This window comes from Canis lupus, chromosome 4, assembly GCF_048164855.1.
Source record: "Canis lupus baileyi chromosome 4, mCanLup2.hap1, whole genome shotgun sequence".
NCBI lineage: Eukaryota > Metazoa > Chordata > Mammalia > Carnivora > Canidae > Canis > Canis lupus.
In genome coordinates this window covers 71,870,056-71,886,649 of record NC_132841.1, presented here as the reverse complement: position 1 = coordinate 71,886,649, position 16,594 = coordinate 71,870,056, and the positions used below count along the sequence as shown (strand labels likewise).

The following is a 16,594-nucleotide window of genomic DNA, read 5'->3' as shown; positions in this document are numbered from 1 at the left end:
ACCTTATAAAGACAAACATCATGTTAAAATATTATGAAGGTCAGTTTCCTGAGTTTAGCCCTAATTTAAACTTCAGTGTTAGTTGATAAAACATTGGGACATTTGCAGTAAACAGCATTTTAGCAAACATTCCAGCTCAGTATTTTCCAATGTGTATTAGATTTTGTTTTTAAAATACAGTAGATCTTTTAGTATAAAATTTAAAAAGCATAGTGCAGTTCTATTATTTGGTGTGTCAAGTGTACTTGATTTTGAAAGCGATCGATTTGATAGTAGCATAAAAGAAGACTAAGCAGAAAATATCCTTTAAAAGATTTAAGAAAACCATGAAATATCGGCAATGGTTCATCAGTCGTTTTGCAATTATTTTTGTAGTAATTTAAATAATACTTTGTTTTAACATTCTGTGACATTCCATTTGAATAGGTGTCAGATTTTCTTTTGCAGTTTAGATCATTATTAGAATAAATAAATTTTAGAATTGGAAGGGATCACAGAAATAATTCTATGAAATAATGAATATGAAAGGTTTTGGTTAATTCTTAGAATTACCAATAAGCTTTAAAAAGGGTTTTGTTCTATGTAGAGATGGTAAAACAAGATTTTTTGGTAAGTGGAATGATTCTTGTAAAACAAGATTTTTTTGGTAAGTGGAAGATTTTACCAATGTTAAAGTGAAAATCTACACTAATGTTAGAATGCTATTTGGTTATTTTTGTTTTGTTTTGTTTGTTTATTTATTTATATTGGTTATTATTTTAATAAAAGATTCTGAAAAAATGATTATTTTAGTAATTTGTTAGAATTTATTAAGTATCTCTACTATATGGCAGGCACTATTGTAGGCACTGGGAATATTGCAGATTATAAAAAATTCTTGCCTTTTAGAGTTTATATTCTAGCTCTTTTTAGAAATTATGAAAAGAATATTCTTTTTAAATAAAATTGCCCATCAGCCATTTACATTTCAAAAGGGACTCTAGGAGACATAGTTGTCTGTTTAGGTAGATGAGTTAAAATTGTTTGTCTAGGAATAAGGTAAAAAGTAATAATAGGGAAAAAAAGAATCCATGTTGATAATGCTGGAAATATCTTTGGCATTTTCTGTTTGTCAGATCTTTTTATTTCTGTTTTCATCTCCATTGTAAACCCCATAAAGCTTCATAACAGCACAGAGATTTTTAAAATCCTTTGAATTGTAAACGGAGTTTTAACCAAGCAATAAATTTTTTAGTAACTGGCTTTCATCGTCTCTGGTGCTGTTGAATTAAACATAAAAATTCTAAGTCATGAAGTTTTCTAGTGTAGCTTTAATAGCAGTGTGTTTAGTATAATGCATATATGTGGGCCTTTCCCATATATTCTTATAAAGTTGAGTATAATTATTAAAGATTTTCCCCATTCTCACTGATGTGAGGTGGTATCTCATTGTGGTTTTGATTTGTATTTCCCTGATGGCAAGTGATGCAGAGCATTTTCTCATGTGCATGTTGGCCATGTCTATGTCTTCCTCTGTGAGATGAATGGATAAAGAAGATGTGGTTTATGTATACAACGGAATATTACTCAGCTATTAGAAATGACAAATACCCACCATTTGCTTCAACGTGGATGGAACTGGAGGGTATTATGCTGAGTGAAGTAAGCCAGTCGGAGAAGGACAAACATTATATGTTCTCATTCATTTGGGGAATATAAATAATAGTGAAAGGGAATATAAGGGAAGGGAGAAGAAATGTGTGGGAAATATCAGAAAGTGAGACAGAACGTAAAGACTGCTAACTCTGGGAAACGAACTAGGGGTGGTAGAAGGGGAGGAGGGCGGGGGGTGGGAGTGAATGGGTGACGGGCACTGGGGGTTATTCTGTATGTTAGTAAATTGAACACCAATAAAAAATAAATTAAAAAAAAATAATTATTAAAGATTGACTTTGTATGTCTCCTAAAACAATGAGTATCTTCTATTTCCATTTTTGTAAAAAACAAAGCTGTTTTAATGTCAATTAACCCCCCCCCCCCCAAATCTTTTAAGTTGTTTTGCCTAATTGTATAGTCTTTGGTTCTATTTCGTTAGAATTTTTTTTTTTTATTTCGTTAGAATTTAATAGCACATGAAGTTACAGCTTATTATACCACATCCTGTTTGTTAAATTCATATTTTGACATTTGCGTGTAAATATATGTCACCTAAAGACAAATCAAATTGAGAAGAAAAAACTTGCTGGCAGGAAATACAGTTTGATTTAAGAAGAGAATTTTACAAAATATCTTAATTATTACTTCAGCAATAATAAATTATTAACAGGGAAACACTGAAGCTGAGGTAAAAAAGCCTTATAGCAGTAGTTTGTCCATGAAGTAGCCAGAGAGTTACATGGTAAATAGTGATGAATACATGTCTGTGTTTTGTGACAAGTAAAACTATCATAATTGCTCTACCTAATTATAGAATTCTCGTTAGACCAACTTTAACTTTAGCAAATTAAATGAAATATTTTTTTTAGAAGTAAGGTGTCTATTAGTGATAAATTCCTGTGTTCTTAGCACCTACCTCTACTCTAGAATTATGTTGGCCAGTATGATAGCCACTAGCCACATTTGACTGTTTCAATTTAAAGTAATTAAAATTTACAATAGAAATTTCAGTTTCGTAGTCACATGGCACTGTTCAAGTACCAAATAGCCACATGGGTGTAGTTATGTGCTATTTATTGAACAGCACAGATAAGAACGTTCCTGTCATTACAGAGTTCTGTTGGCCAGTGCTGCTGTAGAGGAGTGTTTGCTTCCCCAGTATCCCTTTCAGTCATGTGATGATGGCCTGTCAATTTCAGAAGGAGGGCTTTTCAGAGAAGCTTCTACAGGTCTGCATGGCCTCCTTGGGCCCTCGGTTCCCATTCATCAGCATATATGTGAGCAGTGGCAAGAAAGTGTGTGGTTGGAGCAAGGTGAGGGAGGTGTAGAATTGTGGGAGGTGACATTGGAGAGGTAACAGCATACACCCTGACTCAGGTTTGATGTATGCAGAAGCCTTTGCAGCCTGCCTGTGTCTCCTGCATGTTCACATAGCTTTCCCCCCTCACCTCTTTTGTTTTAATTATTTTTATTATTTTAAGATTTTATTTATTCATGAGAGACACACAGAGGCAGAGACACAGGCAGAGAGAGAAAGAAGCAGGCTCTCCGAGGGGAACCTGATGTGAGACTCAATCCCCGGACTCTGAGCTGAAGGCAGATGCTCAGCTGCTGAGCCACCCAGGTGTCCCTCCCCCTCACCTCTTTTAGTTCTTTGCTCACATTTTCTCTTCTCAGCAAGACTTCTTGACTCCACCCTACATAAAATTGCCGCCTTCTCCCCACCAGTGGTACTCTCTATCCCTCTTTTCTTCCCTCATGCTGATCACCATTTAACATACTCTACCATATATTTTACATACTTGTTTATTGGCTGTTTACCCCTGGTGGGATATTAGTTCTACAAAGGAAAGGATTATTATCTCTTTTCCTTCCTGCTGTATTCCCAGAGCAAAGAAAAATGCCTATTATACAGCAGATCTTCAGTAACCATTTGTTGAATGAATAAGTGGATGAATGTATTCCGGAAAGGTAGCAAAATAAGGTTGTTGACTTATTTGTAGGAAGACATTTAAAAATAGCAACATAAAAACTATTATATTTATATGAAAATACAGTGAGACAGGTAGAGAAGGGATGGGAAGAAATTGAGGTTATTTTTAGTATCCTTAATGATGTAAAATTATGCAATCTGTATTAACATAGGTGGATTTTTAAAAACTGTTTTCATGGCTCTCAAGTCTAACTTCTGACTTTTAAAATATTCCAGCATTGTATGGTCTGACAAATTTCTAGTGACTTCTGTTCATATAAAAACATAGCAAATTCTTTGGACATATTTTTTTTTCAAAGCACTGTTGCTGTTTTTTTTTTAATTTTTTAAAATTTATTTATTTATGATAGTCACAGAGAGAGAGAGAGAGAGAGAGAGAGAGGCAGAGACACAGGCAGAGGGAGAAGCAGGCTCCATGCACCGGGAGCCCGATGTGGGACTCGATCCCGGGTCTCCAGGATCGCACCCTGGGCCAAAGGCAGGCGCCAAACCGCTGTGCCACCCAGGGATCCCTGTTGCTGTTTTTTAAATATCTATTAAGAATCTACATTATGCTAGAACCTTTACTAAAAGAGCATGCTGTATTTACTTGTATTGCAATCACTGTAAACTAAGATTTGGGTAAGAAAATGGAGACAATCTTATCTATCTATTTATTTATGCATGCCTTCTGTAGACACAGGTGATGGGAAGTAATAATATTTTAAATTGGAGATCCCTGGGTGGCTCAGTGGTTTAGCACCTGCCTTTGGCCCAGGGCATGATTCTGGAGTCCCGGGATCAAGTCCAACATTGGGCTCCCTGTGTGGAGCCTGCTTCTCTCTCTCTCTCTCTCTCTCTCTCTCTCTCTCTCTCTCTCTCTCTGTGTGTGTGTGTGTGTGTGTGTATGTGTGTCTCTCATGAATAAATAAATAAAATTTAAAAATATATTTTAAGTTGTTTTATGTGGCAGTGGGTACGGTCAGCAACAGCTTGACTACCCTCTACCTGACTGCCTCTTACTTCTCCTTTTGCCTGCATCCCCTGCATAGATTCTGGGGCTGTGCATTTTGGGAAGTGATCACATGCTACAACCCCTTACCAGGAAAACCTCAAGCCTAAGAGATACTGCAGAGACATTTCTCCAGCTCAGTGGCTGATCAATCCCCCTACTATCAGCCATCCTAGAGAATGGTTGGTATGGATCAGAGAAGGACTTGGGCAAGAACTAGTAATGACATTGGGAGATAGGTTCCTGGGCAAATGAAGCCCCTCGGTGCACAAGAGAACAGCGAGAGAGAATATGGGAAATAAAGTCACCAGTAGTAGCTTAGATCCAGTGTACTACGGATATGTAAATGTCTTTAGTCACTGTCAGATTACCCACGTTAAGCTTAGGTTGATTTATGTCCTCTTTTCACCTTTCCCTTTATTTGTGTGTAGAAACCTAGATTAAAAGTTTTTTTTTTTTTTTTAAGATATATTTATTTGACAGAGAGAGAGAGAGAGAGAGAGGGAGAGAGCAAGCACACAAGCAAGGGGGGGGGAGTGGCAGAGGGAGAGGGAGAAGCAGACTCCCTACTAGGTAGGGAGCCCAATGCAGGACTTGATCCCAGAACCCTGAGCTGAAGTCAGACACTTAACTGAGCCATTCAGGTACCCACAAAGGTTTTATTTTTATATAGAAAGAGAATTTGCAATTCGCTTTTTTTTACTTGAATCGGTAGAGATCTAATTTATTTAAATGGGATCATAATTTTACACACATGAAAGATAAAGTTTTCAAAAAGTTTATTATTTGTTTATTAATAACTTCTTTGCCCTCATTATTCTATCTCTACCCCATAATGCTTGCAAATTACCTGGTATGTGTTCTTCTGTACTTTTATTCATATCTCTGTATCTATAGCTAGCTGGCTAGCTAGCTAGCTGTCTACATTAAGAACATTTCACTAGTATGTTGAAACACCTACCACCTCACTGAGAATGAGACAAAAGAAATTTAAACCCATTAAGTGGTTGTAAAAAAGAATAATCTGTAGGATAATTTATAACCTTGTATAGCTACTTTGTATAGTGTCCAGAATATGGAAGAGTTAGGGAAGGCTAAGAGGGTCAGGGTAGGTACTTATAGTCAGGACCTCTGAGGGGTGTGGAATTTAGATAACCAATGAGATAGTGCTGTTATTTTACTAACCAGCCTTACAGGGGCTACTCTGTGTCAAAGCAGTCACATTGAAAGGCTCTTTTGAGATTGTTATTTCTCAAAACATTTTGAGTCTTTTAAGATCACCATAAAGCTATAATTTCAGCTAATGTGCAAGTACCACAAGGAAAATAAAGCAGAATAAAGAGAATATTTTGTGGGTGGCACTTGAGTCCCTGGGTACCTTTACGTTGCTTAAAGTCTCACAGAAATCATTCCTCACTATTGGACACTATCTGCTGTGCCTTGTATCTTATAGATTATTTTTGAGATTTAAAAATTTGTTTTTCATAGTATTTTCTGTTAAATTTCCATAATACAGCTTTGATCCTTCTTCTCTCACACCTCATGTAAACTAGTTCAGGCCAAATTCTCATACTGTTGGTTAACTACATTCTGTAGTAATTTTATTTATGGATAGCTTTTTCTCTCTGTGCTTTTTGGAATTGTTATGAAGCTGTCATAGCCACTGAAGAGAAAAACACTCTTTACTCTCACAGTAATATTTACCTCACCTTTCTTATTTTTACAGTTAGAACAAATTAGACTTCCCTTAAATAGAGTGTTAACCTGATGATATTGCAGATTTTGGAGTTTTAAAAAGAATAATACTTTGAAATATTTTTAGCAAATGGTATTTTGTCTTCATTTCCAATCTTGTCATTTGTTGTGCAGTTTTAATGTCACATAACTTTGCTTTGGAAAACATTTCATTACAGTTATTTATCATTCACTATCATTTACAAATGTGAATAACTCAATTTCATTAAAAAATTTCCGTTTGAGACTATTTCAGCCCAAAACAATTGCTTTTAGTCTTGTGTATTAATAATTAATTATACACAAGATTAATTGTGTATTAATCTTGTGTATAATTTAATATATTAATTAAATTAATTAATTAATTTTAGTCTTGTGTACTAATTAATTAATATAGTGTAACATAACACTTTAGTTACCAACCTTGGGACTAATGCATGGAGAGCTTTTTGGGATTTGAATTCTCTGTACTCTGAGTGTCCTTTATCTTTCTCATAGTGATGTCATCAGAAGACTTCCATAAGTTAAACATGACTTCCAGTGGCCAACACTGTGCAAGTCTGGGTTCATGCCCTCCTCCAGATGTCTTCTCCCTTCTTTCCACAAAGACCAGTCATTTAACAATGATTCAAAGCTTTTATCCAATATCAGTATAAGTTAAAGTGGCAAAATATTGACTATATGGGGGAAGCAAAGTACATTATGGGGGGGGGTGGTATTTTTAAACAATTTAAAAAGCAAATTATTTAGATATCATCCTTTAAGAAAACATTCTGTATCTGAAAAAATACATAAGGAGCATCATTAAAAATTCAAATACAGATTTTTAATCTCTTCATTAGTCATAATATTGGGAGTCTAAAAAAATATGGATAGCTAAATATCGATTGCATACTTCTATGGCACAGTTTGTAAATGACACCTGAGACATAAGTCACATTATATATTACTCTAAGCTTTCTATCAGTCCTGGGTTTCCTGAGCATTCTGTGCATCATTTTCCTTACTCAGGAAATGAGGGCATGATCCCCATCTTGTCAGATTATTTTTGAGGATTATATTAAGCAATATATTTAAAGTACCTAGAATGAAATTTGCACATAATAGTTTCTTAATAATTATTGGTCTTCTTCTTTTTTCTCTTTAGATCCTAGTCAGCTTACAGTTTTTATAGAATAGTGAAGTTAGATCTCAGGATGCTTTTTAACTCAGACTGTGAAAGTGTTATGAGTTTTACAGATTTCTTTGGTGACTAAAAGTATGGCTTAGAAAGATGAGATTGTAGATCCCTGTTATAGCCATCATTCAGTGTATGAAAATACAGTCCCCATCAATTAATGAGAATGTCATATACCCACTAGTTAGTGTGCCTGAGTAGATGTATGAATTGTAATTACCTTTTTAAAATAAACACTGAATAGAAAACATGTGACATACAGATTGTTCTGTAGTGTTTTTAACACGCATATTTTTTGAAGTTTACTTTTCAAAAAAGTATGTTATTGACTCAAAACACAAATAACCATCAGAACTGTACAAAATTACTTGCAGGCCCTGAAGTTAAGTTCTAATTTGTGAATTATTTTAATGAAAGCTTTCAAGTTTTACTCATAGTGCTTTTAGAAAGTATCATATACTGTTGGAAGCAACATTTTTTACACTTGATCTTAGCCAAAAGGCCAAGAAGCGATGGAAGCAACATTTTTTAATGAGAAAATGAGAAGATTTTTTAAATGAGAAAATACTGCCTTTTGAAAAAGTTAGGTTAAAAGATTTTCTTTTAAATATAAGTGATTATTATCCTTGCTTTTTGAGGCCAGGAATAATAGAGCAATTGAATTTAAGAATTTCAGTTAAAACAGGAAAAATTAAACACATTCAACTCTGCTCCCTCTTGAAACCCACTAAAATACAGAAAAGGCATTTTTAAAAACATAAACCCTCATGGATGAAGAGAGTTATAGGGGAGATGACAGCAGAAAAGAGAACTCAAGACACCTTTGGAAGCTGGAAACCAGATGCACGAATGAGAAAATAGAAACGTTAGCCAAGGTTGGGGAGGCCTGTAAAAGACAAACTGATTTATCCTGGGTTCCCTTCTCTATCATGTGCAACCACATCACTGTTCTTCCTTCTTCCCTCACCCCGACAATGCAAAAGAATTACTTTTCAGTGTTAGAGACTGTATTGTAGTAGAGCTGAGATAAGGGGAACATCTTCATGGAGAGCTGTGTTTCTCCGTCTCCCTTCCATTATTAGTATAATAGCAATTACTGGGTACTTCATGTGGGGTAGGTGATATTTTAAACACTTTACATGTAATATTTCATTTAATCCTTAGAGCATTCCTGTGATAGAAGTACTGTTACTATCATCACTTTGCTGATGAGGAAACAAGACACAAAGAGGTTGACTTGCCTACCAAAGATTACAGTTAAGTGGCAGAATTGAGATTTTCATCCTAGGCATTTGGATCAAGAGCCTATACCAGGGGTCAGCAAACTATGGCCCATATGCCAAATATAGCCCACCATCTGATTTCCTATAGCCTGGAAACTGAGAAGGGTTTTTACATTTTTAAATGGCTGTATTGTTGTCTCATGGCTACTGTAACGAATTACCGCAAACTTAGTGACTTAAAACAACACAAATTTATAATTTTATACTTTTGTGTCTTAGAGGTCTTACTGGACCAAAATTAAGGTAGTTAAGGGCTGTGTTCCTTTCTGGAGCCTTCAGGGGAGCATCTGTTTTCTTGCCTTTTCTGGCTAGTAGCAGTTATTCACATTCCTTGGCTCATGGCCCCTTTCCTATACCTTTCAGGCCAGCAAAAGAGAGTGGAGTCCTTTCACATCACAACATGGTGACCTTCTCTTCTATTTCCCTCTTCCACTTTTAAAGACCCTCGTGGTGACTTTGGATCTGCTCATTAATCCAGGATCATCTCCCGATTTTAAGATCAGTTTAGCAACATTAATTCAGTCTAAAACCTTAGTGCCCGCTTTGTCATGTAAAATAACATTCACAAGTTTAAGGAATTAGGATGTGAAAGTCTTGGGCAGCCCGGGTGGCTCAGCGGTTTAGCGCCGCTGCCATTAGCCCAAGGCCTGATCCTGGAGACCCGGGATCGAGTCCCACGTTGGGCTCCCTGCATGGGGCCTGCTTCTCCCTCTGCCCTGTGTCTCTGCCAATCTCTCTCTCTCTCTCTCTCTCTCTCTCTCTCTCTCTCTGTGTCTCATGAATAAATAAATAAAATCTTTTTTTTAAAAAAAAAAGGATGTGAAAGTCTTTGGGGGACATTATTCTGCCTACTGTCATGACACATGGCACTTAAAAAAATCAAAATATGAAAAATATTTTATGACACATGAAAATTATGTGAAATTCAAATTTCATTATCATACATAAAGTTTTATCAGAGCAGCCTTGCTCATTCATTTTCATATTGTCTGTGATGGTTTTTGCATTATAGCAGCAAAGTTGGGTAGTTACAACAGACTATATGGCCCCCAAAGCCTAAAATATTTACTGTTAGCCCTTTACAAGATTTTCATCCCTGACATAGAATTTCTAATCAGCTTTTTAGTGCCGTTCTCTTACATATTAATGGACAGACAAGGATTACCAGACATTTGAAGAAATCCTCTAATATGAAATACAGAAACTAAAGCAAACAGAAAAACTCAGATGGGAGAGAGAGACAATGTAGGAAACAGAAGGGTAGCCCCGGTGGTGCAGCGGTTTAGAGCCACCTGCAGCCTGGGGCGTGATCCTGGAGACCCAGGATCGACTCCCACGTGGGGCTCCCTGCATGGAGCCTGCTTCTCCCTCTGTCTGAGTCTCTGCCTCTCTCTCTGTGTGTCTCTATGAATAAATAAATAAAATCTCTTAAAAAATATAGGAAACTGGGATCCCTGGGTGGTGCAGCGGTTTGGCGCCTGCGTTTGGCCCAGGGTGCGATCCTGGAGACCCAGGATCAAATCCCACGTCGGGCTCCCGGTGCATGGAGCCTGCTTCTCCCTCTGCCTGTGTCTCTGCCTCTCTCTCTCTGTGTGTGACTATCATAAATAAATAAAAATTTTAAAAAATGTAGGAAACAGAAGAAAATTTTAAGAAAAACATCCTATAATTCATATTCTCAGAAAAGAGAAAATATTACAACCAAGAAACTAAATTTTTGCACATTTAGAGTTCAAGCAAGAGCTCTTGGAAAGTAAATAGATGATACTAGGAGGGGAAGTCCATATGGATTTTGAAAGATAGAGTCAAAGAAATCTCCTAAAAAGTAAATAAAAACACACTGAGTATTTTGACTTGAAAATTCTAGAAAAAAAAAAAATGTCGAGGAGGGAGGATGGAATTAGATGAGAAATAGTTACTCTTCCTGCTCCAAATAAATAAACAAATGAATGAGTGAATGAATGTCAGAACTGGAAACACATAATTTTCCAGTGAATGAAAAGGACTCCCATCGGGATGCTTGGGTGGCTCAGCAGTTGAATGTCTGCCTTGGGCTCAGGGTGTGATCCTGGAGTCCTGGGATCGAGTACCACACTGGACTCCCCTGCATGGAGACTGCTTCTCCCTCTGTGTTGCTGCCTCTCTCTCTCTCTCTCTCTCTCTCTCATAAATAAAATCTTAAAAAAAAAAAAACTCCCATTAAGCTGTACATCTTGAACTTTCAGGGCATTGGGGTTATAGAGAAGATCATATGAAATCTCAGAGAAAAAAATAGGAAACGTGTAACAGAAGGATAATGGGCCATGTAATTAAGGATGTTGGTAAGATAGTTGCTCAAAATGTGTAAAATTGTAGCCTTTTGGGCCAGTAGGGAAGAAAATAAGGAGCAAGGGGGGCTGATAGATGGAAGGGAGGCAGAGAGATCACATCATTGATTCCACAAAAGTTATTGAGTATGTTCTCTGATCTAAGTACTATTCTACATGCTGGGCATATACCACAGTGAACAAAACAGTGACCCGACCCAGTTTGCTTTCAAAGGCCCTGGAGAAGCTGGAAAATCGATATTTTGAGGATATATCAGAAGATACTGTGTAATCTCTTTTGAATCTTTTGAAGAATAAAATATAAGACTTTCCAAGCAGCTGTCTTTTTTCAGTCTCTCCTTATTGATAATATCACTCTTTGAAACAACCTCTTCTCCTGCTAATTTCCATTTCCTATAACCAGTGTCAGTCTTATAAATTCTGTATTAGTGACTCTCACATCTGCACCCTCAGTTTCACCTCCTTTGCTTTCATTGTACTTCAGACTTGCATCATCTCCAACTTGTGTTTTTGCACATTGTTACCCTTCTCTGTCCATCCACTCTGATATGACTCAGTTTCAGTTTAAATCCTATTAAATGCAGTACACAGTGTGGCAGTGCTTACCACATACTGAATATAGTTCACATTTCCCCCGACTGACACCTACAGCCTTTCAGTTTATCTTTAACCAGCCTTTGAATATCTCCCACGACTTTCTCCATAAATGGAAAAACTTAAAAAAAAAATCACTTAATTATGCTTTGTTCCCTCCTGATCTCCCTCTACTGCCTTACTGCCCTTCTCAGAACTGACCATATTGCCATGTATGCTGCAAGCCCCCAACTGCTGGTGGAGAACTCAATTCAGTCAAAGCCAAATCAGATGCTATTCCCTCCATGCTGCTGTTGAACAGTCATGATGCTCTTTTTATGGACCAGAAGTTTATTTATCCAGGAGTATAAACCCTGAAAACATACAAGTAACAGGATTAGGCCAAATGTTTTTTAAGAAATAATCTTCCATTTCTAAATCTCATCTTTTTTTTTTTTTTTTTTAAGATTTTTATTCACTTATTAGAGACAGAGGGTGGGGGGAGGGAGAGACACAGGCAGGGGGAGAAGCAGGCTCCATGCAGGGAGCCCGACATGGAACTTGATCCCGGGTCCCCAGGATCATGCCCCGGGCCGAAGGCGGAGCTAGACCGCTAAGCCACTGGGGCTGTCCAATCTCATCATTTTAAAGTGACGAATGCTTTGCCATAGTGTGGCCCATGGTGATGGTAAATTTCCCCAGAAATCTACAGGTAGTGACCTAACATTACCTCAAGCAGTTGGATAGAGAAGGGGTGATTCAAATAGTGAAATGGTACAGGAATTTGGTGTTTGCCTATCCAACCTCACCTGCCATCCTTCTTCTTCTTCTTCTTCTTTTTAAATAAGTTAGATTTAATTAATTAATTAATTAATTAATTTAAATTTTATTTATTCCTGAGAGAGACAAGAGAGAGGCAGAGACACAGACAGAGGGAGAAGCAGGCTCCACGCAGTGAGACTGACATGGACTGGATCCAGGGTCTCCAGGATTGAAGGTTGAAGGCGGTACTAAACTGCTGAGCCACCAGGGCTGCTCAAAGATTTGAGAGAGTGTGCATGCACGTGTGTGTGCAAACAGGGGGAGGGGCAGAGGGAGAAAAGCAGACTCCCTGCTGAATGGGGAGCCTGACACGAGGCTCCTCTCATGACTGTGAGATCATGACCTGAGCCAAAATCAACCAACTGAGCCACTCAGGTGCCCCATCTCACCTGCCATTCTTCTTTATATTCTTTAAACTCCAGATTTGCTAGCCTCTTTCCATTGCTCAAATTGTCCTACCTCAGAGCCTTTGTTGCATGTAGGTTTTTGTTTACTACTTGGATGTGGCTGCTAACTTTGTATTCTGACCTGTGGCAAATGTCATCTCAGAACCACAAAGCAGTATAATAATAGAGAATATAAAATAAGAAGGCTAGTTCTAGAGTGAGACTAGATTTCTGGCTAGAGTAGTGCCCTTGCTTTCCCTAACACTGTTATCTCTGTACCATTGCCTAAAATATGTTTTTGTCTTTATGACATTTCCCACTGTGTAATTATTTTCTTTTGTTTTTCATTTGTCTGCCCATTCATGTTGTCTCTTTCTAACCTGAGCTTCATAAGGTCAGGGACTTTTTGTCTTATTTGCTATTTTCCCATCCCTAAAAAGATGTGCTCCCCGTACATATTTGTTGACAGTGAATGGGTGGTATCAGATCATCATAGATTTTATCTTGAGTTTGTTTAGTTTTCAGTTACTCTTATTCTTGTTTTTAAATTTTTGATTACTGTTGATCAGGGTTTTTTATTATCAAATAAGTGTGTGGTTATAGGTTGTTTTAGTCTTCAGTATGGAATAATGCTTATCTGCATCAAAAGTATTTTCAGTCTTTTTTCTAATAGATTTTTAAAGCATATGATATTAATAATAGCTAATCATTACTGAACACTTTGTGCCAACCGCTGTTCTAAGTACTTTATACATATGATAATTCATTTGACCCTCTGGACCATACAACGAGGTACTACCATTAGCCACATATTTTAGATGAGAAAGCTAGGGACGCCTGGGTGGCTCAATGGTTGAGGGTCTGCCTTCGGCTCAGGTCTTGGTCCCGGGATCCTGGGATTGAGTCCTGCATCGGACACCCCACTGGGAGCCTGCTTCTCCCTTTGCCTGTGTCTCTGCCTCTCTGTATCTCTCATGAATTAATAAAATTAATTTTTAAAAAAATTTTTTAAAAATAAATTTAAAAATAGATGAGAAAACTAAAACCCAGTAGAGAAAGTTTTAACAGCTTCCTCAAGGCTAGTAAAATTATGGAACCAAGCAGTCTGCACTAGAACCTGCATTCCTAATCACTGTGCTGCAATACTTTATGGTTCACAAATGAATGACCCTGGTGGAGGTATTCTAAAGCCAGATTATGGTGATGGTTGCACAGCTCTGCAAATATACTAAAGATCATTGAATCACACACTGAAAATAGATAAATTTTATGATATTATACCTTGATAAAGCTGCTTAAAGAGTGACTTACTATAATCTTTTCAAGACTTTATCTGCAGTGGAGCTTTAAACCCTGAGTTCCCTTGCCACTGGAATAGAGGAATAAATGAAGCAGGTCATCTCCTGCCTTATCTAAATTGGCTAAGGACAAAAAAATTTACAAGTCATTGTTAATATGTTCTTTGGAGACAAGGTTTTTTTTTTTTTTTTTTCTTTCTTCCTTAACTTTGGATCGCTGGTATAGAAAACATGTGGTAGGGATTTAATAAGTAGTTGTTGAGTTAAATTTCAGTATTTAAGTTTTATCCCAAAAGTCCTTCCTTTCATATTCTAATTTTGAGATGTAGACCTTGCACAGTATCCTGAAAAAGGTAAAACTTATGCACTGTATTGATGTAGTCTTAACATACAGAAAGAAGAAAATATAACTGATCAAAATAATGTCTGAAAAAATTCTTAGGTTTAGATGATCATATACTGACCAAAGTTGCCCAGGGAAGACAGGAGGAAAAATAAAATTGAATTAATATAAGTATTTTTCTTGTAAAGATTATAAATATTCTTAAAACACTTTAACTTGTAAGTAAAACTAGAAGAATTAAAACTTTCTCCTAAATGTGGTAGGAGTAGAAACTTCTATGAATATTTGTGGATGTGTATTGATCATTAGGACAGAAAAAAATAGACATTTTTCAGCAGAAACTGAAAACTATATTTATAGTTTAAAATATATGAATAAGAGGGGTCTCTGGGTGATTAAGTGTCTGACATGGGATCAGGTCATGAATTCAGGGTCCTGGGATCAAGCCCGGGATCGAGCCCAGCATCAGCATCGGGCTCCCTACTCAGTAAGGAGTCTGCTTGTCTCTTTGTGCCTCCCCAGGGGCTCTACAGATTCAAGAGAATGATGTAATTTTTGTCACTTTTTGGTGACTTGAATTTAGTCAAAATATTAGAGTGAAAGTAATTAAGAGATATCTGTGAAAAAGTAAGACATTTTTATCTGCATGGCATGTAATCATGATTAGAGAGAGTTATTTTGTGACTCTCTTTTCAGTTTCATTAGACATGTTTCTAACACAAGGCTCTTGATTTCCTCTGAAAACTTGGTGCCAACCTTGGTGCCCTATGTAATGGTTCCCAAAGTAAGTTAGTTTGGGCTATTTTTTTCCTGATTATAAAAGTAATCTATAGTTATTTGTAAAGATACTCCAAATAGAAAAGCATATGAAAGACATGAGTTATCTATAACTACTCCACCCAGAGATAAGAATTTCTAAATTCTTTTCCGTACTCACACGTAAGGTGTGTGTGTGTGTGTTTTTTCAGTGAATTGGGTTTTTTAGTAGCTCTCATAATATAGCACCCCTCTTCCCTACATTAGTTCTAAACAAATTAAGAAATAAGACTAATCACCAAAATGTGATACATAAAGGCCCAGAATCTACCGTTGCTACAAATGGTAGAGGAGGATAGCAGCCAGAAGTTCCCACTAACTAATTCCTAGAATTGGACATTCAACTTGAACCCAGATAGGCTTGCCCCAAGAAGACTTTGGACATGGAAAAGAGGAGGAGAATTACTCTTTTAGGTCAGTTTACACCCAAGAAGGAAGAGGAAGACCTAAGTCAAGAGCTGTCAGTTAATTTTTACCACAGTCACAGGTCAGATTAATGTACTACCTTCTTTCCTAGGGAAGAATGAATGAGAAGTGAGAAAAGGTTGGGGTGGGAGGCTATCAGATCAAAGGGCCTTAGAGGCTATGTCAAGGAGTTTGAATACTCCTAGATGGATTTTAGAAAAATGACATAATCCAAGTTGTATTCTTAAAAGAATCACTCTGACCATTTTTTAAAACTTGAAGTTTAATTAACATACAGTGTTATATTAGTTTCAGGTGTACAACATAATGATTCAACAGTTCTATACTAAACATTCACCACAAGAAGTATAGTTACCATCTGTTACCAAACAATATTATTGACTATATTCCCTATGTTGTACTTTTTATCTCTGTGACACTTGTTTATTTTAGAATTGGAAGTTTGTACCTCTTAATTCTCTTCATCTATTTCACCCATTCTCCATGCCTCCCCTCCCCCCGCCCTGGCAATCACACATGACATTTTGCACGGAGAATAACTACAAATGGAGAAAGGTAGAAGTAAGGAGATTGTTTGGGGGCTGGCTGTTGCAGATGTCTCGGTAATTTTCTGGCCCAGGATGGTGGTGAAAGCAGTAATGTTTGGATTTTGAAGATTTTTTGAAGTTAGATGGACAAATGGGTAAAATGTAAAGGACGTTTTTTCACAGTATTTTAAATTATGCCTTTATAAAGAGTTGTGCACTATGTTAGAAAGAAAACCACAAACCTAAAATGATGTCACTTAGGT

General features: G+C 36.9%; 1 protein-coding gene across 3 annotated transcripts in view; it reads left to right on the top strand.

The window, feature by feature from the left end:
- Positions 1-16,594, top strand: part of WDR70 (WD repeat domain 70) — a 310,665-nt gene that overhangs the window by 196,595 nt on the left and 97,476 nt on the right. The gene's annotated exons all lie outside the window — the stretch shown is intronic.